We start from the raw sequence: 21,723 nt of genomic DNA, 5'->3' as shown, positions 1-21,723 counted from the left end.
TGTCAGCTCTTTACTCTGTCTTTTTCCACTTTTCTCCTTCTACAGAGACATTGGATTGGTTGTTTGATTAATTTGGAATCTGTAATACATTTTCTACCCAAGTACCAATGTGATATCATAAAGTTTTAGCAAAAGACTTTTAAGTAACTCACAGAATCATAGAATAATTTAGATTGGAAAGAACTTCTGGACATTTGTCATTCAGATCCTTTGTTCTGCACACTGGCTGACAACTGCAAGAACAACCTCTCTCCAAATTTGTGGATACCCTGGAGTTGCCACAGGAAAGAAGCACAGAAAGAGAAAAGGGTTTTATTGACAGGATACAAAGGATATTTGGACTTTTGCAGTGGTAATTGGGACTGGAGGAACTGCTGGAGCAGTGTAAGACAATTGTGTTATGACAGCAATGCAATGATAACTCTTACAAATCACCAGTTAAAATCACCAGTTCTTTTCCATTTAAATTCAGTAATAGGGTAGGTGTCTGGGATAGAAACACTTGCATTAATCTAAATCCAATATTCAGCAATGGATATTTGCTGAGTCAAACCAGATACTCAAAATTAATACAATTGTCTTTTCTTTTTGGTGTGACATGCTCCCAGTTTTCTCTAAAGGAACTAACAAAGGCATGCGCACACACACACACACAAACCTCTCAGCAAGGCGGAATCTTTAAGTGTGAAGCTCAAGGTTAAAATTTGATTTTAGAATATCTGTGTGATTCCTCCTCATTAGACATATTCAAATGAAGTGAAATCAGTTCCACAAAAGAAGGAACTCCAGGGAAGGAAAATGCACATTTTCTGAAGGGAAACTTAATTCAAACAAATATTTAAAACCACCATTGGAAAAGTTAAAATTTTAAAATTTGCATTGCTTTTGGTTTTTATTTTTTCTTATTTTCTTTCCTGCAGAGTACTGCCTATATAATATATTAATTTTCCTGCTATTTCTCCTGAATTTAATTATCATTTTAAATGAATTGTCATATTTACTGAGCACCACTGATGTTGTTTTATAAAATTTCAGTCAAATTGATAAGTTTAAATTTGTATTCTCCTTGCAGTGAAGCATGTAAGGTTTTAGGACACAATTAACTTTGAAATACTCAGAAAACCTTCATCAGCTTCTTAATGAGATAACAGCAATCAAACTCCCTTTCACAAGAGAGAATTACCCTTTTATTTCCTAATCAAGGACTTTATGAAACTGATCAAAATGTTCCTGTGATATTAAAAAAAACCTGGTATTTTCTGTACAAGTAACCAACTACTTTTCAAGTTTTGTTTTTACAAATATTGTCCCAAAACAATTAGCCAACCAGAGTAAAACAAAATGGAAAACCCTGACAAAAAGTCATTGAACCTTCACCTTAAAAGAAAAAAGGGGGAAGAGTGCTCTTGCAGAAGTGAGATAGAGCTATCACAGAAGAACTGAAATATTTCATGTAAAGTATTTAAATTTCTTGTAGAAATAGATGGGCAAAATTCAAAGACAATTTTAAATTTATTTCTTTAAATTTAAATATAAAATTCATTTTTAATTTTAAAATTTGGGTTTAACTTTCAGTGTTAACTTTTTATAGATTTGCCTGAACTGCACAAGTAAATAACCTAAGAGAGGAAAAAAAATAACTTTACTAAACATGATACAGTTCCAGAAGACTAGGTGGCAATGTCTGTGATGAGAGCAGGAGCATTCTCAGGATGCATATTTCTCTACTGAAAAGTCTCACTAGCAATAGTTAGTAATACTTGAGGAATGAGGGACTCCCTTGCTCAGATTCCTCATTCTCTCACAACAATATTTAGCTGCTCTCTGGCACACTAGTTCATGCTAAACCAAGCAAGTTTCAATTTATTATTAAATAAGCCCAGATACTTCACTTATTTTGCTCACAGAGACAAGGACTGAGAGAAGATAAAATCAACTGCCTTGAGAATCTCATATAATCAAGATTTTAGAATAGCTAAATACAGTGCTTCCCAAGTGTAGAAAACTTGCCTTATTTTTTTTTTCTTACTTTTTTCAAAAATTATTTTAAGCTGTTCAAGTGATGATGTCAGCTACACAAGTTCTTATCTCCCACATTTTAGTTATGCTACTAGTGGAATTATAAAATTGCTTATATTTTCACTGTTGGTTTTCCACCTGTTGATTTGGAAGTTATGCTTGACTGCTGTTTTTCTGCATCTCTTTGGATGGAGAAGAGAGGATACAAACACAGATCCAACAATTTGAGAAGGATGCAGTGTTTTATGAGCTGTTCTGGTTGTTACAACCCTTATTTTTGAAGCTGAGGTCACATCTACACACAAGTCCAGCCATTTGCAGGTGGATTTTACTTTATGAAACTAATTTTTACTTGGTGAATTTGTTTTCTTCTGCTTAACCATACCACAGTCAGCAGTAAGCTGCTTACAGTAATCTCTCTTCAAGCACAGTTATCATTTATGACAAAGCCCAAATTCTTCCTACTGAAGGTAATTTGCTGAGATGCCCTCTGCAGTTAATGGCAATTCAGAGGCACTAAGCTGAGTTCCTCAAGTGCCTAAAAAATATCTACTTCTCTCTAAAGGCTGAAGTGAATTTCTAAATAAAAACCAGCAAATAATCATAACAACAATTAAAAAAATCAGCCACTTTACTTATCTTGATTTGCCTCCACAGTCAGACCATTCACCTGTTCTGTTCTCTTACAAAGGGTGAAGTTTGTTCCTCTCAGGATGAAAATGGGGGTAAGAGCTTCAAAACTGTTTCTACATCTTGTAGCTGAAATCCCATTCACTCCAGAGAAGCTGTAGTCAGACCTCCTTTGCTGGACCCTCTGGAATGAGGAGAGTGTCTTTTTTAATCAAAACAGCAGAATTCACATCTCTGTGGTTTCATAATGCTCCTTTTTGATCCACTCTATTGCCTAAGAACTCCAAGATCACTGTATTAAATACTGGTTCAATACATTTTGATTTTTAAGATACATTCTTTCAGAAAGTCTGTTCAAAAGCTTTTGAACATCTCCTCACTCTAAGAGTTTCAGACACAGCAGCCCCTTAAATTCTGAAAAAGTGCAAAACATTTCCATTTCATGTCCTGTTACGATTTCACCAAGTCTTTCCAAAAGAAGAAAACAGAAAGCCTTTAATATTCCATTAAAACCTTCAGCTTGTTAATCACATCTTTTTTACAATGAATAGTTTTGAAAACTACCTCCCAAAGTGAATCTTTCTCCAAGCAGACAGACTGGCAAAACCCATGTATGATCAAGTGATAAGATTGAGTTTGTACTCTCACAAATTTGTTTTTGCTCCTAATACCTCTGAAAACCCATATTTTTTCTGATGTTCTTTGTTCTTTAGAAACTGTGAGAAGACAGGAATATTTTTGCCTGTTGGAAAAATGCCATAACAATGTGCTGTGGATTAGGTACGTTCTTCTCCTTACCATAAAGAGACACTGAACGACCAGAAACATCAGGGATTTTGTGGGAGGAGATAGGAGACACAAAATCTGTTGCATTCTTTAAGTTCCCTTGAATAATTCTGCAAGTTGGCAAAGTGCACAGAGATGTAGTCACTAGAATGAGGCTGTTACTCACATCTAGCATCCCCAAATCTTTGCTTCACAGTTTTCATATAGTTTGTAAGTGAGGGATAAATCCAAGATTGGTCTAATTAGTAAGTGTGGGATTCACATTCTCTGAACCTGAGAGAAGCAGTGAGAGAAACGGAGAAAAGAATTATCCAAACAATTCTTATCTCAATTGCTGCTCCTCTTGTTGTTCACAAGTAGAATGCATTGTGGAAGATTGTTTACCTGAAGGGAATTGGTAATTGGATTCCAGTGTGAGTGTTTTAATTCACTGACCAATTGAATCCAGGTGTGGGTCTCGTGACTGTCAGCTGACAGTCACGAGATTCTGTACAGTTGGGTGCTTGAGCAGATTCAATTTAGATGTAATGTGTTGTGATGCACTAGATAGTTATTTGGATGCTGCACTGGGTGTTGTGTTAGATGAATGTTTCCCCCCTTTCCTCAGATGGTTGTTCCCTTGGTAAGGTGGTCTGTCCCTTGTAGCCTCTCCCTTCGCCCCTCCTCACTGGTGTCCCCTTGGCTGCGGCCTTCCGTCCCCGCCTCCCATTCCGCAGGTATAAATGTCCCTTGGGATTGGAATCCCTCCTCTTTTTTTCACCTGGATGCTCTCCGAAGCAGATGTCCCTTTCCAGCTAATAAAACAGGACATCAGAACCACATGGAGAAAGAGCGCTTCTCGTCCTTTACTTCGTCCATGTAGGATCCGTGCGGGCTTAAATCCCAAACTAGCCGGGGGGATTCACAGCCCGAAACCCACGGGTTCCTTCAGGTGGCGCCACACATTGGGCACCACCTGTAGGAACCCGTGGGTTTCGGGCTGTAAATCCCAAGCTAGCCGGGGGGATTTACAGCCCAAAACCCACGGGTTCCTACAGTAATGTACTATAGTGTGATATAGTATAGAGTCAGATGCATCATGTCTCCCGGCCACGGGGGTTGCCTTGTTACTATAAATAAGGGTAAAAATATACTCAGGGTTTGATGTGTGGGGATCCCTGCAGTCCCAGAAGGGATGTTGAGCCCAATTTCTTTGGTTTCATTTCCTCACAGCAAAAAAAATCAAGGAAAAAAAAAAAGCCTCAAAGTTTAATACCGCTTGCTGGGTTACGGGGTGTCCCCAGATAGCTGCATTAGAAGCCGGATAGCTCAGCCCTGATAAGAGCTGCCTGCCCGAGCTCCGAGCAGCGCCTTCCAGCCTTCGTCTTAGCAAGTCTTTTAGTGATATTCAGCTTTTGTGATTTTCAGCTCATTAGTGATTTCAGCTCTTAGGCTTGCTAGGCTAGGCTTAGGCAGGCAGAGCAGCATTCAGCTGACATGGGAGAAGAGAGGAGAGGAGCCATGTGAAATAATCCGAGTGATGTCTTTTATTATCTTCTTTTCTGCGAAGGGGTTCAGTGACAGCTCTTCTAATGAGCTGGGCAGAAACAGGGGTTTATATAGGGCAAAAGGGGATTGAGAATTGTCCAATAGAAAGGGTTAAAAGGAAAGTGACCTATAGTCTTACAGAGAAATAAGCAGGGGTCTAAGAGCGGGAGACAGGGGCTCCTAACATCCAGTCATCATGACTCAGCATTTTCTGTAGATACTTCAGACAGAATACTGTACCTATGAACTGTGGTTCCTGTAAGTTATGTTTTCTATGAATTACAAAATTATATTAATATATGAGGTAAAAGCATCTTAGTTTTGATCAGCTAGTTGGCTGGATAAAAGTTACCATAATTGAAGCAGCCATCTGATGGTCACAACTGCCATGCTGTCATTTACAAGTCATGGGTGTAGCCATGTGAAATGGAAAGCTACCAGAGAACAAAAGCATTTGAAGTGCCAAGATTTACTGTTCTTGCAAGTGTGGAAAAAAAAACCAGGACCAGTCAGCCTGATTTCTTGCTAGAAACAGATGGTAAAAGAACTTGAGAGAATTAGCATGCAAATACAGATAGATTGCTGCAAATGCCACCAGCCTTTCTTGCATCGGAGCACATGTGTGGGAAGATGAGCAGTTCATCAATGACCTTATTTCAGATTTCCCAGCAGAGCAGTGTCATTTCAGGGAACCATCTTTCCCTACATAAGTAGTATCAGTTTTGTTCCAATGGCTGAAACAAAAAATTTGTGAAGGAATAGTCTGAGAAGAAAAGTATTTCTTTTCATCCAATACCAGAGGAAATTCAACATCTACAACCATATAACATAATCATTTAAAGCAACATAAATTGGAAGGAGAAGGAGCAAAATGCTGTCTTTAGATCATAATCATTTGCAATAAAATTTGTTTCCTCTTGTGGAGCGGGTTATAACAGTAGAGTTCTGTTTTCTGGTGAAAATATATATAAAGTTTACTTAATTTGTTATTTCTAGTCATCTCAATGTATCTGCTGAACTAGGTGAGAATGCAAAGTGACGGTAAGAATGGTTCTGCATTGGTCCCATTGGATGTTAAATGCTTGCGGTTAGGTATCCCAGTACCATTTATGAGACCTTACCAATGCTATGTTTGGATTATCAAATCAAAAAAGCAGAAAGGCCCAAATAGTATCCAAATTCCTCTGCAAAGAAAGGGATTTCAAAGCTTCACAGGGCTGTAGCATTAAGCTTTTCACTCCATTACCTAGAAGAATTCAGTAGCACAATATATGAAAAAATTTAGGACTTGTACAATACAATTTTTCTGAAACCAATGGAACTCTAGAGGTGTGAAGGAGACCTTCTTTAAAGGATAGCAAGTTTTAAAGGTTTGTCAGAAACAAAAGCTTTCAAAAAAACTGACAACAAAAATTAATTTAGGTTTCATGTCTCTAAACATAATGAAGTGATGGGATCCAACTGCTTCCATAGATTTAGAGTTCAGGTAGAATTTCCCTTGAGGTGTCTTTAGGGAAGATGCCAGTATAGCATAATATTCAAAACATTATCATTTTGAGCCTATATTTCTATTGCGGTTTTCCTCATAATTTTCAAATTTTAAGACGTAGTTCTCTCTCTCCCCTCTTTCCCTAAAATCACTTCTGTTTTTATGGATGCCCATTGAATTTAAATGACATCATTCATCAAATTTTTTGATTTGACAAGTCAATGTAATATTAGATAAAAAAACCAAGTGGGCTGTTAAAACATTTTGATTACTCTTTTACATCAGGAAAATGATGATATGTTCCTAGTAAATACTATCAGTAGCTATAGCGCATATTTATAGATCTTTATCTAGTTGATGAAATGCCTCCACTTTAATATTAAATAGATCAAAAAGCAGAACATTTTTTAGTTTGAGAAAAAAAGAATATGATGTATAAATGGAAAAAGAGATCGAAGGGATATAAATTATATGAACTTACTAAAACATCAAAGCATTCTTTCCCAAGTTTTTCCTAGCAGACATGTATTTAAAGAAAAGAAATCCTGAGTATTTTTAAAAGTCTGAGTGCCAGTGCTCATGTCACAGATCATATGTCAGCCAGCATAAACCATTGTTATTCCAGAATATTTCTTTATTTTTCTCTCTAGTTCCAAGGAAGAATTGATAAATACATAGTGATTGTGATTTTTTTATACCAAGGATATGTATCATTACATATAATTTTGTGAGGCATCTTTCATGTATACTTTAAAAAAATATTGTACACTAAGAACTGAACATCTGAGGGATTCAAAAACATGTGAGCTGAGATCTTATCTACAAAGAAAACACTATGTTCATATTTTATGCATGGATCACTTTAATGGAGTTAACTCATTGAACACTTAGATTTAACCATAAATCCGAGCCTGTGCCTTAATTTATTAATGTCTTAAGTATTGCAACATCAGTGGGCAATAATCTGAGACAAGGCCAGCCATATTGCAAACACATAAGTAAATTATGAATGTGCTATTAAAAGCATTACAGGGATATGTGTTGATGTGGAAGCTGAATCTATATCCTATCATATCATCCAGTTCTAAAAAACACAGTTTCACTATAAACCTTTTTAATTAGAGAAATGGATTTGAATAAGTGGCTTACAGCAATGATAACATCATTTCATACACTCACTATATATTTGTCACTGATCCTAAAGCTTTTTAAATGAAAGAAACAACAGTGTATTTTAATTTTCCCCAGGCTTTCAAAATGTGGGGTAAATACATCCCAGTCTTTTTTAGGAGTAATCCTTGCACATGATATCAAATGCAGTTGTTTTTCCCAAGTATGTCCTTCTGCTAGAAAATAAATTGAGATTAATAGGTTATTTCTTGAACACTGCCCAAATAGCTCATTCTTAAGAATGCCACCTGGTTTAAAAGTCATTTAAATATCTCCTACCATGTTGTGTTCCTGAAAGCTCTTTCATTTAAAGAGATTAGAATTTAGTAAGTGAAAAATGTGAAAAGAGAATATCAGGATACTGTCAGCATTCTACTGTCTTCAAGAAATAAAATTTCAGCGGAGTATCTCCTATTCCCATTTTTTTCCTCTGGAGGCAAAATCAAGATTTGAAGTTTCTGCTACTTATGTTACAACTATCCCTTTTCTCTTTCTCAACAGAGTATAAAGCCATTTTAAATGAAATGGGAAAAGTTAAGTCTGCATAACAAATCACTTAATTAGAGCCATGTAATTAGCTTGCCTTGAGAGAGCCCAGTAAAAGCAGCATGTTCTCAGTAATTAGTCACTATAACAGTGAGAGGAAAAAAAAAGACAGAAAATCACTAAAATTTTGGTGTAGCAATGAAGTCTACTTTCCTTCTTCTAGTCAAGTTAATAAATGCCACAACAGTATCGATTTAATACTTCCAGATAGATTTCATGTTCTATCAATAAATAAATAGGGCAACTAAACTCTAAAAACAAACGAATAAGCAAAAAATATGTTCCTTCTTGAATTTTTCAGTAAAATCCTGTAGCCATTTGCAGAGAAGCAGTCCCTTCCATTAAAGGTTTCTATCTGCTTGAGCTTTCTTTTTTCCATTTGCAACTTATTTCTATAAAAAAAATTCAGATACTCCTTCAGATTGTGAAAGCACACATCACCTTTTCAGATGAGTTGCAGAGTCTTTGATATGTGTTTTCTTGGCTGTAAATTCTACACTGTAACTCCATTAAAGACTGCCTACAATCCCTTCAGCACCCCATATATTCATGCTTTTTAATATCATCCTGTTCTTTTTCTTCACGGTTCAATAACTTTGTGATGCCAACAATGACACAAATTAAATCCTAATTTACATGTCCTCTTGGTAAGTGTCATTGCTAGAAATTAATCTTCTGATTAATTTCTGGCAGTGATTAATCTTCTGAGTCAAAATGCTGATCAAATATTTATGTGTGCATAGGTAGGTGTATATAATGAACATACACGTAGCTGTGAAAATTATGTGTAAAAGACTAAAATGCATTAGCAAAAATACAATTTCCCTCTATTCTATATTCACTGAGGAAGAAGAGGAAGAAAGACAGACTGTCAACAGGTTTCACATGGTCTAGCCAAAGGAAAATAAACCAGTAGAAAACAGCACATCATTTCGTTTGGTTGAGTTGTCCATATGGCAGGAAAATGAGTCTATAATGATTAGTTTCTATCACAATTGGAGCCACTACACTTTGATACATGAGAGTTTCTCTGAAAAAAAAATTAAAACCAGAAACAACCACAACAATAGTTTTCTTCCTGTAAGATAAAAAAAATCACACATCAATATGTTCTCTCTACTGAGTCATATTATGAACCAATTCACTTCCACTTTATCTGGAATTTATGAAGTTAGCTCTTCTAGGCATTTGGCTGGCTAGGCGCAATTTTCTAGTATAATATCCAAACATTTTTAAGCATTGCTGTCTGCTCAAATAATTAATCTTTTCCAGTGATGAAGTGGAAGAAAATGATGGGGTGATGGACTGGTGATTCATGACTGGTTCAAGACATACCATCAAGATGCTGGGCTGTAATCTAAAGGTTGAAGAGAACAAGTCTTTAACAAACACTTATTCTCAAGCCTTACGCATTCTATCCAGCTGTTAAGTACTCTCGCTTCCAGCTTACCAATTATAGGAAATCATTAAAATAATTGTATCCAACTGCTAGTTAGATTCAGATATAAAATGACTGACTTGATAATACACCATTAAAATTCATAGGATTGACAAGATATTGAATTAGTAGCATTTCCACTCTCATTCACAAGGCTGCAATAGAAGTCAAAACTCATTCTTTGGAGGGATTTTAATTGTTAAATCCAGTCTTATTCATATCACACTCTCAGCAGCTTTTTATTTCAGAAATGGATTTCACTGTGAATTATATGAGGCAGGAAGGGAATAAATCCACTGCCTCTCCAGCTATAAATTGACAATTCAGCATTCAATAGACTAAGGAAGAAATGAAAACAGAAAGTGTAATGATCTAGTCAGACAACCGAGGTGTTAAATGAAAATAATTTTCCATATTGATTTTTCATTCTTCCTTCCCCCATTTTGACTGCATCAAATTCAGAGAATATTGTGCTTTCCTCAGCTTCAACAAGAGTTGAGAGATATTAAATTTCTTTGAAACCAAACAGTCCAGGGGACACATGAACTGACCAGTGCCAGGGAGATTACCACATATTAGTCTGTGCTCTTTCGGTATCCTAGGCAAAAAAGACACTTAAAAAGGCCAGCTCAGGGTACAAGAAGTTATCAACTGAATGAGTGAGGAGCAAAAGAATTAAATAATCTCAGTAGGATACCAATACACTTTTGAGATGACATAAGCCTGTGGCTATCTAGAGAGCATCATTCCATTCTGGGCCCATAAAAACCTTGAAATCTAACACTACTGAGGGCACTTTTCCAGTCCTTTCCCCATGTGATGTGTGGCAATCAAAGGAGAAGGAACATAACATATTGCTTCAATAAAGCTATCAGGTTTCATACCATATTTATGGTTTTGGGTTGCATGCACAGGGATAATGTGGAATGAGCGATGCAGAAATCAAAGCCTTCTTCTTTGGCCCCGGAGCTCTGTGGTCCCTACAAAGCATATAAAACAAAATAAAGCATTTCTAAGCAATCCATATGTCATCCTAGTAAGCAGATTTTTAAAAGATAGTGGCATGGAAAAAGAAAGAACTTTGTAGAAAATATATGTCAAAGGTGTTGCAGAATGAAATTTCACTTAAAATTCATCTCACAGATGCTCTCCCAAGGGAAAATGTTAGAATAGGCCATTCTGTGTTTGAAGAATATCTTCCATACCTCGCTATATTGACTTACACATAAGGACAGAGTCCTTTAAAATCACTCTAAACATAGAGAAAGATGACATTCTTTCTTTGACATTGTTATACCAGGCAACTCCACAGTACTTTAATGATACACATAAAATCAAAAGGAGGATGGCTGCCAGGTGAGTGAGTGTCTCTAATAACATCACATCTGTCGAGCTGGGTCAAATGAGACTGCAGAAAAGGAAAATAATAGCAGGAGGACTCTAGCACTGTGACAAGTGTTGATATGCCTGTTCCAAAGGTTTCCCTTTATTCCTAATATTCTGTGAAGGAATTTATTACTGGTGATTCTCTGGCGCAGGCTTCCTGTTTGTTTTAACACACACTAACAATTAGTGAGTTTCTCAGTATGAGTGTTCCAGTGAATCCAGTTACGAGCAGCCCACATCTACAGTGAGGCTAACATCTGAGGCTGAGATTATAACCCTGGCTGCAAGGATCAGAAGAAAAAAGTATCTGTGTCAAACCAGAAAAGGCTTGAAGAGTTTCAAAGCAGGGGCAAATACTCTAAGATTAGATATCTCTGAAGAAGGGACAGTAGGTTAGTGAAAGGGCAATAGAGCCGTGACAGAGCCAAGTCATGGCATGGCAGATCAGCCAAATGCCTGCAGAATCTCCCTGTCTCCACCTATTTAAAGACCAGTCTATACCACTCTCAGAGGAAAAAAATAATCTGGCTGTAAGAAGAAGACACAGAACTAAATTAATGACAAATTTAGTTATATGGTTGATGTAATACACTGCCATTTCCTAGGGCAATCCATATCTACAGTGTTGCAGTAACCATTATTAAATCCAACAAAAAATTACCTCCATGAGCCTCAGTCCAGGAGGTGCTATCTCTCTGTCCCTACTAACACTTTGGACAAGAGAAAGACAAATAACCCCCAGTCAAAATCCCTACAAATAACTGGGTTTGCCATGTACACTTCCTGTGCATTACACACCTAATGATGCATCTGTCACCAGTTTATTTTTTAAAGTAGGAAGTTTATTGATGTGTGTTCAGTTTTGTATCCTGCTACATCTTCAGGTGAGTCTCTAGAAAGCACTCACAGATCAGACATTGAAAATAAACCATTCTTCAATTTCTGAGACAATGTATGAAGATGAAAAAGCATCCTCTGTACTCTGCTGCAGATAATCTGATCATTGGAGACAAGTCTGTGCCAGATATGACAGCTGTGAGCCAGGTAAACCATGAAAGTCATTGAAAGTGCAGTGAGGAAAAGTTGTAGGCATAGTGTCCTCTCCTGTGGAAATGAGATTTCCTAAAACAAAGCCTATTTATGCAGTGTAGCATTCTGACAACTTAAGTGCACTGTGTGCAACATTCATAATAAAAGAGCAGAAATTATGTGGGAAAATGTTCTGTATGTAAATTAAAACACACTTATTCTTTTTTTCCCAAGAGGAAGTGGAGAAGCTGCTTTTTTCTTTCCACATCTGTCATCCACCCTCAAAATTCTTTACAAGCTGTTGCAAATGAATGATTTATGTCACTCAAGGAAAAACCAGCAAAAGTATTGGCAAAAGAAGGATTAATAAAAAAGTAAAAGCAGTCACAAAGTTTGTTGGCAAGGCTCACTCTACTACTTACTGGATGGTTAAAGCATACAAGAAATAGGACTAAAAATCTAAAATAAATCAGACTAAAAATCTAAAGTCAACCAAAAATTTTCTACGTGGAGGTTGGTGATGCAAACAATAAAAGAATGCAGAAGGGTAAGGACAAAAAGGGTGAAGGGATGCCCTCGAGTCATAACATTCAGAGTGGACTTTCTTGCGAAACCTAGCCCTGGTCTTGACAAACATTTTAGGCCTAAACAGCACTTTAATCAAAAGCCTAATTTAAAAAATTTAGCAGAAGGTTCTATGTAGTTTGCTATAAGCATGACAGTAATTCACTTGTAGGTCTAACTTGAATGCAAATCTAACATACTTAAGACCATGGGATTTGCATTGCATGCACACAGAGACTGTGCAAGTTATACTGTGAAAAATGTCCCTCAAATTCAGTGAAATACTCACTTCAGATGCCTTTGCATCTTCTCAACAGGGAAGAGAAAGGGCTGAGCCTCAAGGAGTGGGGGGTATCAGGCCAGGATCCATTTTCATTTGCTGGTCCTCCTCATATAGCAAACTTGAGAGTTTGCTGGCTCTGAGAGGTGCCACCTAAGAGTACAGAACCCAGCTGGTGTAATTTTAAAATATTTTATGTCAGTGTCAGGAAACTCAAAGAAAAATTGAAGCAAACACCATCATAATTTCATTCTGTGGAACCTAATTGAAATGTTATCAGTACAAAGTCCTGTTCTCTTCCATTCAAACTTCAGTGACTGAATCTCTCATGGGCCCAGCTCTCATTCTCTAGTGCTTTGATGTTTGTCTTTAGTGAGACACAAATTGCTCAAAACCTTTCTCCTCCAAAACAGGCCTTTTCTGCCTCTCCTCATATTTTCCTCCATTTTTAATGAACAATTCTCTTATCTATTAATACATTTTTCAGTCTCAGAGTGAGCTTTGAGAGAAGGCAAACTCTTTCTCTCGTCAGGGAGTTTACAGACACTGAAAAACAAGTGTCATACTGGCTTTGGCATCAGAAAAATGCTGTATTATCCAAACCCATGGCCAGCTTTTCAGGTGTGGTTAATTTTAATGTCCTTTCTAAAGGCAGTGATGGTATGTGACATAACTACTAACCTTGCAAGTTGCATTTCCAGCACATTCAGGAGTTAACATGTTTTTTGCCCGACTGTTATTCAGCCTTTTCTGGCTTGGCTGGAGTTTAGGAAAAATAATTAATAGATTTCCTGACTGACCAATTCAATGGTTTTAATTGAAGGAAAAAATTAAGCTCAGGCATGAGTAATCCTGGATACCACCTTGCAGCACATTTATGTAAGGGAGTCATCTGAAAAAAACTCAAAGCATAGTAACGGCAAGGAATAAGCTAAGTATTCTGATAATTTATGGAATGCAAAAGAGATTGACTTTTTTGACAGTGAGATAGACTACAAGACTGGCCTTGGAGGATAACAGTGTGAACAGATATATGAGACTGTAGAAGAGCTGGAGTTCAAAAATATCACATGAAAAAAGAGCAAAAATGTTGATTGAGCACATTATCTGAAAGCCTAACAGTGAACTCAAAAATGTTAAGGTGCTGTAGGTATTAAAATTAAAGTATCAAAAAAGAGAAATAAAAGGCACTGGAAATGTGAACTAAATGAATAATTTAGCAGCAAATTAAGTTCATTAATTTCAGAAGGATATTGGACAGATTTTCAGTAGTAAAGCAGATGTCCATTTACCATATGGATGTTTGAGATAGGGAATTCTGAGTTGCCTACAGAGACCAGGAAAAATTTTAAAATATGGAAAGGGTAATGGTGCCTTACTCAGAATTACAGCATTCAGACCTCTGGGTAGGCAGAGAGACATGATCCCCTCACAAAACTCATCAGCCACTTTGAGGGAAGAGGAATAGCTGTAATGACTGAAGCTGTCACAAACCCCCACTAGATCAGTAGGTGTTAAGTTGTGCCTCCTAGTCAGAATACATATTCACCAAATTGTGCTTTGGAGAACTGTAGAACCCTTATGAATCTGGGACAAATTTTCAGAAATGTTCTCTCAGCTTTGGCTACTAAAGAAAGAATAAATTCAAGTTTTCATAATCTTTCTTCATCATGAGAATACTTAGGTCTGAGACATCTTTGTTTGAGGGTATTTTTTATGGCCTTTTCTGAACACCACCAAAAAAATTAAGATGAAAAAACATCCCCTTAGATTGTGTTATCTTGCACTGCTTAGCCTCACTGAACTCATTAGGATTGTCGTGGAGTTTGCTGTTCCAATCTTCAAGCTCTTTTGTGAATAAAGCAAACAAACAATGTTTTAGATAAAGGAAGCAAAAGTGTACAGATTAAAAATGCAAGGATCAGTTTCTAGTTTTATCTGTAGCCTGTCCAAAATCTTGTTCAGCTATGGAAAACTAGCAAGATTTATTATTTATATGGCATTTTTATGTTCAGTTATGTCTGTAGAAATGTTGACTGCAACTCACTGCTTTCTACAGAATTTTCCTTTGTCCAAAACAAAACCAAGCCAAATGAGAAGGCAAAAAAACTCCAAAGCACCACAGCCCAAATAAGAGAACATTTTGCTCTCAATGGACAAAGTTAATTTAATGCAAAGTAGATGTAGTTGAAGCATTTCAGTATTTTGTCATAAATACAGCTTATTTCATTTCTGAGCCTCTTCAGTCTAATACCAACATAATTTCTTGGCACTTAAATTATCCCTAAGCTTTCCAAACAGTAGGAGTCAGAAGCGAAGAAGCCCTACACTTTATTTGACAAAATGTACATAGCTTTTTCAGCTCCACAATTTCTCCCTTGGCTCATGGCTGCACGTTAAGAAGGCTTCTCTCCACAGCCCTAAAGGGTGTCAGGGAAGGGGCTGGAAGCCCCATAAGGGCAGGAAAGCCAGGAGCCCTGTTTTGGCTGACATGAGCAGTGATGAGTCAGGATGAAGAGTGACAATCCCAGGTCAGGCTTGGGGCCAGGGACAGTGATCAGGGTCAGGCACAGACCAGTTAAAAGGCATTAAAAGGTCGAGCCAGGAGGTCTGAGTCATTGAGCCCACACATCTACTTATATAGCTGTAGTGTAGCATGGGCAGGAATCTGCCTCAAGTTAATAAAAGCTTCCAGATCTGGCATTCCTAAAGACATTAAAAAAAAAAAAAACAACAAAACCTTAGGAAAGAAAGTTCAGGAGGGTTTTGCACAAATTGAAAAATAAATGTCTTACTTAAAATCTTAGTAATAAAGTTACTTTTGTGTACATTTTCTAAAATCAAAATTTATTTTAAATAACGGCATATAGGCAAAACTTTAGGAGACAGTAAGCTTCACAGTCTTAGCTTAAGTTACCAGAGGAAAAGAAAAGTTATCATCATCTCTATAGGTGCTGAATAAAGACAATACTCCTGCAGACATGCAGCTTATCCAGTCTCAACCAGGCTCTAACTAATGTTCACGGAAAATTGTAATAACTGGGAAGAAGTGGAGATAAAGCTTCCAGTTGAAGGGTTGGAGTCCTAAAGCTAGCTAAATCTCTGTGTACTTATATCAAGAATTTCTGCACCTCATCTTTATTGGGTCACAACTGTAGCTCCATTCCTGCTGCCTCCCAGCTACTAGTAATTTATATAGATGCAGTGAACAGCAATGGCATAGCACTGCTTGGAAGCTCTGCCAGGTCTATTACTTCCACTCTCATTTCTGAAAGCAGTAATAAAAAAAATAGGTTCTGATTTAGAAGCACTGCAACACTTCATGTTTTGCAAATGGGTCTAAAAGAGAAGGGAAATATGCAAATTAATTTTTATCTCTAGAGTTGAAATTAAGTTTTTTCAATTAGATAAAGTTGCCAACTAAGGACCCTCCTCATTATCATAAAATCCCTAAAATGTGATCCTGACTATGTTGAAATATCTTTTTAATTATTTCTATCCTGATAAATGCCTCTGTACTCTAGTAGTTTGTAGCAAAAAATCATTTCTACCATTCACTTTTTTTTTTTTACAGTGGCCTATGCAAGAATAGTCTATGCCTGGTTGCACTTTTATAAGTATTTTCAAACAGATAGCTCTTTCATGCTGAGTTTTCAAAAAGTGTTTTTACTGATGCAGACACAACACTCCCGTCTAATGGCAATTTGCAGCTTTTTCAGAGCAACCACAGCCCTGAAGACTAAACAGCAAGTGAATCCTTTTAAGACCTTCTATTTGTATTTCTTCTAGCATATTGGTTTTTAAGGCTGATATGAGAAACATAGGACTACAAGGAGAATAAACATTCCATTTCTTTACAATTAAAACCAATGGGAAAATGTTTGGGAACTACAGATTGCTATGTGAAAACACTTGCAATACTTCTCCTTCCTATCTTTGTCCGAGAGACAATTGCTATTTGTGCATTGCAAGATGGAAAACCTTGTTATTGCTGCAGTCTGGACAGAAGAGGACCAGTCACTCACCACCAGCATGTGCCAGGATCAGTCCTGTCTGAACCACATCCCTGTGGACACCAGTCCCATGGAGACATGAGGATTATTGGTTTGTGTCTTTCTGTGGAGCAAAGGAGGTGAAGGAAAGGGAGGTTGCTCATCAGTTCCATGAGTAGCTGGTTTATCTTCCTCACCTGAACACCTGCCTGTGACAGCTCCATTCACGGACACACCTCCAGGTTGCTCGTTTTGATTCACTAAGCTGTAAATTAACCTTAGCGTAACTTTAGACCCTGTTTTTTTCCTCTCCATGCAATTACAGTGGGTCACTACAATAGAAAGTAGGTACTCCAGCAAGATTTAGCACATGAAAACTAGGAAGTCACAAAACTACATGGACACCAGCTTTCAGTCTCTGAGTATTAAATGAAGAAAACATTACTACATACAATCAATTTAGATTCCTTATCTCACTCAATTTTAAGGGTGCTCACACTCAAAAATATGTTAATACTTCCATTTTATGAGCATGATATATCAGCCTTTTACTCTTTTCTCATCTGCATTTTCCTATCGATTGGGAGCTCTGAATGTAGAGTAGGTAGATTCATGAATCATAGGCCTCAGTGCCACTTGCCTTGCATTTCAATTTCTTTTCTGTCTTTCTGTGCCACAGTTATATAACCCCTGAAATCAAGGTGAGCTTTAGCTTTCACATATTTATGGCTTCCAAGCTGTGTGGCTAATGGCCAGCCCTGTGTTTATGTGAGCAGTTTACTTTACCGAAGTAGTAGTAACAGCCAAATGATTAATTCCCCAAACATACTCTAGTTTCATTTCACATTATCCCGCCTAATCATAAAAAATTTGGTGCGTTAAAAATAAAATAAATTAAATTAAAAACAGTATTAAGAGTGAGGACCTGCTTCTTGTGAAGAAATAAAAACATGTCAGTAACTGATGTCCTCATATCTGCGCTCTGTTTCTTCATGCTCACAAATTTAGTACATTATTTTGGTCACATCACAAAGCTATAATATAAGATTTCCATACAAGTCTCAGTCCTAGTGGTAATTGTCAGTAAACCTAGATTTTGCCAACAGTTTATCTATCTCTTAGTTTATCTTATGCTATGGTTTCCCTTACCATAGCACCAAAAAGCGAAACAAAAAATCCAAACCAAACCAGCTAAAAAGACCCCAAAACAAAAGCAAAAAAACCCCACCAAACCAAAAACCAAAACAATGGACTATGTTGTGGCTGTTCCCATACATACCACATAAATTTCAGGCTGCTTCTGTCAAGACTCTTTCATTGCACAGCTCTCCTTTCTTTCAGCAGCATACATTGGTCTTGCTTTATCCTTTTCTATCTTTTTTATCACAACAGCCCACAAAATATACCTTTGCCCCTGCTTTGTCATTCCGCATCCTTTGAAGGGTCCACAACAAACAGGAGAGAGTTTGGGGAGTTCTTCAGATACTCATCTGCGTTATTTCAAGCTTCTGTAGGAATGATTTTGACTTTGCAACAAAACTAGAATAAAATAATAAGTACTTTTTATTAATGCATATACATCCAGGTGACTAATGTGCTGATGCATCCAAAGATGTTTAACTGCATTCTGATAACCTTTCAGTGATGCCATCTGACCTTCCCCGACTATGCAGTCCTAGGTAATAAAACAGATAGTACCTAGCACAACAAATAACCTCAGTACACACAGGTAACATGACTCATCTCCATTTCAGTTTGAAGCAGTTTGGCAGTGCCTGATCACTAAAGGCCATGAAACTAATGTGTGGATCTCAGGATGAGCATGGAGGCTGGCCAGCAGGAAACAGACATTTAATAGTCAAGAAAAATAGGCAAAATCAACCTGGAAAACCAGGGATTTGCTCTTCTGCCTCTTTGAGTAGTTTACATCTGGGAAATGCAGGTTATGACAACTAGTTATTTTTCTGTGTTACGTGGAAACCAGAATTATCAGATACTCAAAGTTTATATAATCACTTGGAATAAAGTTCTCAAAATGAAACTTATTTCGATGTAGAGGAACAAACTTTTTTTTCCAAGTGCTGCAGTGTCCTCAGGGAAGTGAAGACAGATGCTTTCTTATCTTGGAGCATTGCTTACATAGAAAGTGAGTAACTACAATAGTACCAAAATATCACCATCTTAAAAACATTTGAAAAGCTGTGCAAGATTTCATTTTTTCCCTCACCTATCTGAAAACCACATGTCCCAAACCCACAAAATTATTACCTTGCCTGTCATTGGAGAAAAAATTGATAAAACACATACCCAGCAGTTGCATTTGTAGAGAAGACCTCATGATCAAGATGCATTTTGTTTCCAGAGTCAGCAAGCAAACTAAATTGTTTGACTTTAATATCAGTCTCATGATTTTTTTTTTTTTAATCAGCCTAAGTTGGCAAAAGTGCTGATGGAAGCCAGAACCAGCAAGTTTCACCTCTATTAGCAAGTGCTTAGCACACTAATAATATGAGGCATACACTGGAAAATGTCCAACATTGTCTTAACTGAGTTTCAGGCAATTTAATAGGAGCAAAAACAGACCCAAACCCCAGGTTCTGACAAGAAGGATGCTTGTGGCTGTGTATCTGTTGGCTCTTAGCCCTAAGGATATATTTTTACTGTAATTTGCAATTGCATGGGAAACACATATGGGTAGCAGGTAAACAGCTGCTGTTTACCAGATGTTCACTGTTCCAGAGACAAAACCCAAGCTGTACTTGGCTACAGAGGAGCTGGCTGAACTTAGAGCAGAACTTTTGATAGATTATTGTTCAAGAATTTGCAGAAAAGGATGTGCAGTCTGTAAGACCTTTTTGCAAACAATATATTGAATTAAAGCAATGGGATTTTTTTGAAGGGCCTGTGTGTTCTAACCCCATATTGGCTTGAGTCATATGCTTTCCTATTATTTCACTTTGACTTTAACTGCACCAGAAGGTATCTTCATACTTTCCAAAAATAAACTCAGATCAGACCAACATGCACCAGACTGCAAATTTAAGTCCCTGCTCATATAAGTACAGTGCTTACACGTCATCTTAAATCATCTGGTGCTATATAGATATCATATACATCTGGTGCTATATAGACAACATATTACAAATGTATCTGCCTAAAAGTTAAAAGTTCATGTATCTATGTTTCTATAATCTGGGCCTACAAAATTAAAGAATTAGCCTCCAGAGATAGGCATTCTGGAAGATGATCCCTACTTCTTTACAAAAATAATTCTCTGTCTCTTCATTTTGTTTAGATAAAAAAGGAAAAAAATCCTTATGTTAGTTTGCAGCTATTTTTAAAGAATTCCCTCCATGCTGTCTAATGACGGCAATACTATTTTTCAAATCATACAATAGAGTGCAATATTTTTTAAGAAGTATGCAGCTAAAAAACTGGAACTATTTCATAAACAGGAAGGGAAAGCAGGAAAAAAAAAAAAAAGAGGTGAGGTCATCAATAAGAATAACAGCTCTGGGACCATGATACTTGGTCTATCATTTAACGAGAAATTGCAGTAATTATGTGGGCCCAGAGGGTTTCTGCACAGTACCTTATTTACGTAGGTCAATGGTGCCTGTCCAAGCTCCACATTTGTGAGCCATTTACTGCTACATTCATTAGGGCATACAACCCAGCTGAGGGTGGTTAATGATTTGTTATTATTCAGGAAGACGGCATCATTGAGGCTGCTGGTTATGGCAAAATAGCCATCCCATCAGTGCTTCTGTTCTAGCATGCCTGAGCAGAAAATATGTTTTAGAGCCTCAAATATGATTGAGAGATGGGGGATCTCATCCAAGTGTGCAGATACCTGATGGAGGATATTAAGGAAGATGGAGTGAGATGTTTCCCAGTGTCACCCAGAGATGGGACCAGGGTCAATGGGCACAAATGAAAGTACAAGAACAGGAGAAAGGGAAGGGAGAAAAATTAAAACAGAGCAGCCACTCAGATTGGAAAACATATTTGTATGACCACCTCATAAGGATGGGCTAGTTTCTTGTCTTAGGTACTTTTTTACCAGCTCTGTATTGAATTCTACAATCCATGGTTGCAGCCAAAACATTTAAAAGTGAGAGAGGGAACAACAAATTGGGTGTTGCCCTTTAAGACCTTCCCACAGATTCATGATTGATCCATAAGAGGATTAGGACCAAAGAGATCTCCTCTCCAATGGGGTGTGTGAATATTTGCTCTTTAAGCTTTGACAAAAGATGAGCAGTTTTAGTTAGAAGATTGTGGTTAGGCTCACTCTCAAAAATAAAAATGGGATCACTAAGTGTGCAAGATGATATTGTGGGTTTCAAAGCCTTTTTTAAGGCTTATTCCCAAATTCCCGTAACATGCAGTCAAGATCCAGCACCTACAGGTGTTGCCTGTCATGACATATAATTTTTGCTGGAGACAAGGGAAAAAGTACTCCCCCTGGAGTACTTGGGTCAGAAAATTCTGCAGAAAAAGCAACACCAGTGAAAATTAATTGATCTTGCAGAGCTATGCATTGCATCTCTTGGCATCTTACAAATGTCACCCTTGTAATATGATTAGAACAGGGCAATTCATAATCCTAACTTATTATGCTATTATGAGAGCTGAACAGGGAATTTAGTACATCTGGTCTTATTCTGAGCTCATAGTTATTGAACAGAACAAACAGTTTTCATTTCTCTGAAGGCTTTGTATCAGCATAATTACTAAAGCAATCTGTTTAGCTTTTCCACCTGCACTAAAACCAGAGCTCTCAGCTTGGGACTCATGTTCTCCAGTTCCTCCAAAGCCAAAGTAAGACCCAGGTACTCTGTGAGGAAGTGCCAGTGACATTCTG

The 21,723-nt window shown here is 37.2% G+C and overlaps 1 long non-coding RNA gene across 3 annotated transcripts; it reads right to left on the bottom strand.

Annotated features, from left to right (window-relative positions):
- Positions 1-1,758: 1,758 nt before the first annotated feature.
- Positions 1,759-19,285, bottom strand: LOC119696185. 3 transcript variants are annotated; one of them, XR_005255522.1, is made up of 6 exons: positions 19,164-19,285; positions 18,263-18,395; positions 16,890-16,980; positions 12,874-13,017; positions 10,490-10,585; positions 1,759-2,833 (listed from the first exon to the last, which is right to left on the bottom strand). It is a non-coding gene; the product is annotated as an uncharacterized LOC119696185 (long non-coding RNA). The 3 variants fall into 3 exon arrangements; XR_005255523.1 differs by lacking the exon at positions 1,759-2,833 and adding an exon at positions 5,479-5,696; XR_005255521.1 differs by lacking the exon at positions 1,759-2,833 and having other exon boundaries at positions 6,911-10,585.
- Between the last annotated feature and the right edge of the window lie 2,438 nt (positions 19,286-21,723).

Source organism: Motacilla alba, chromosome Z (assembly GCF_015832195.1).
Source record: "Motacilla alba alba isolate MOTALB_02 chromosome Z, Motacilla_alba_V1.0_pri, whole genome shotgun sequence".
Classification (NCBI taxonomy): Eukaryota; Metazoa; Chordata; class Aves; order Passeriformes; family Motacillidae; genus Motacilla; species Motacilla alba.
The sequence above is the reverse complement of the archived record's forward strand: the minus strand, read 5'-3'. Positions and strand labels throughout refer to the sequence as shown.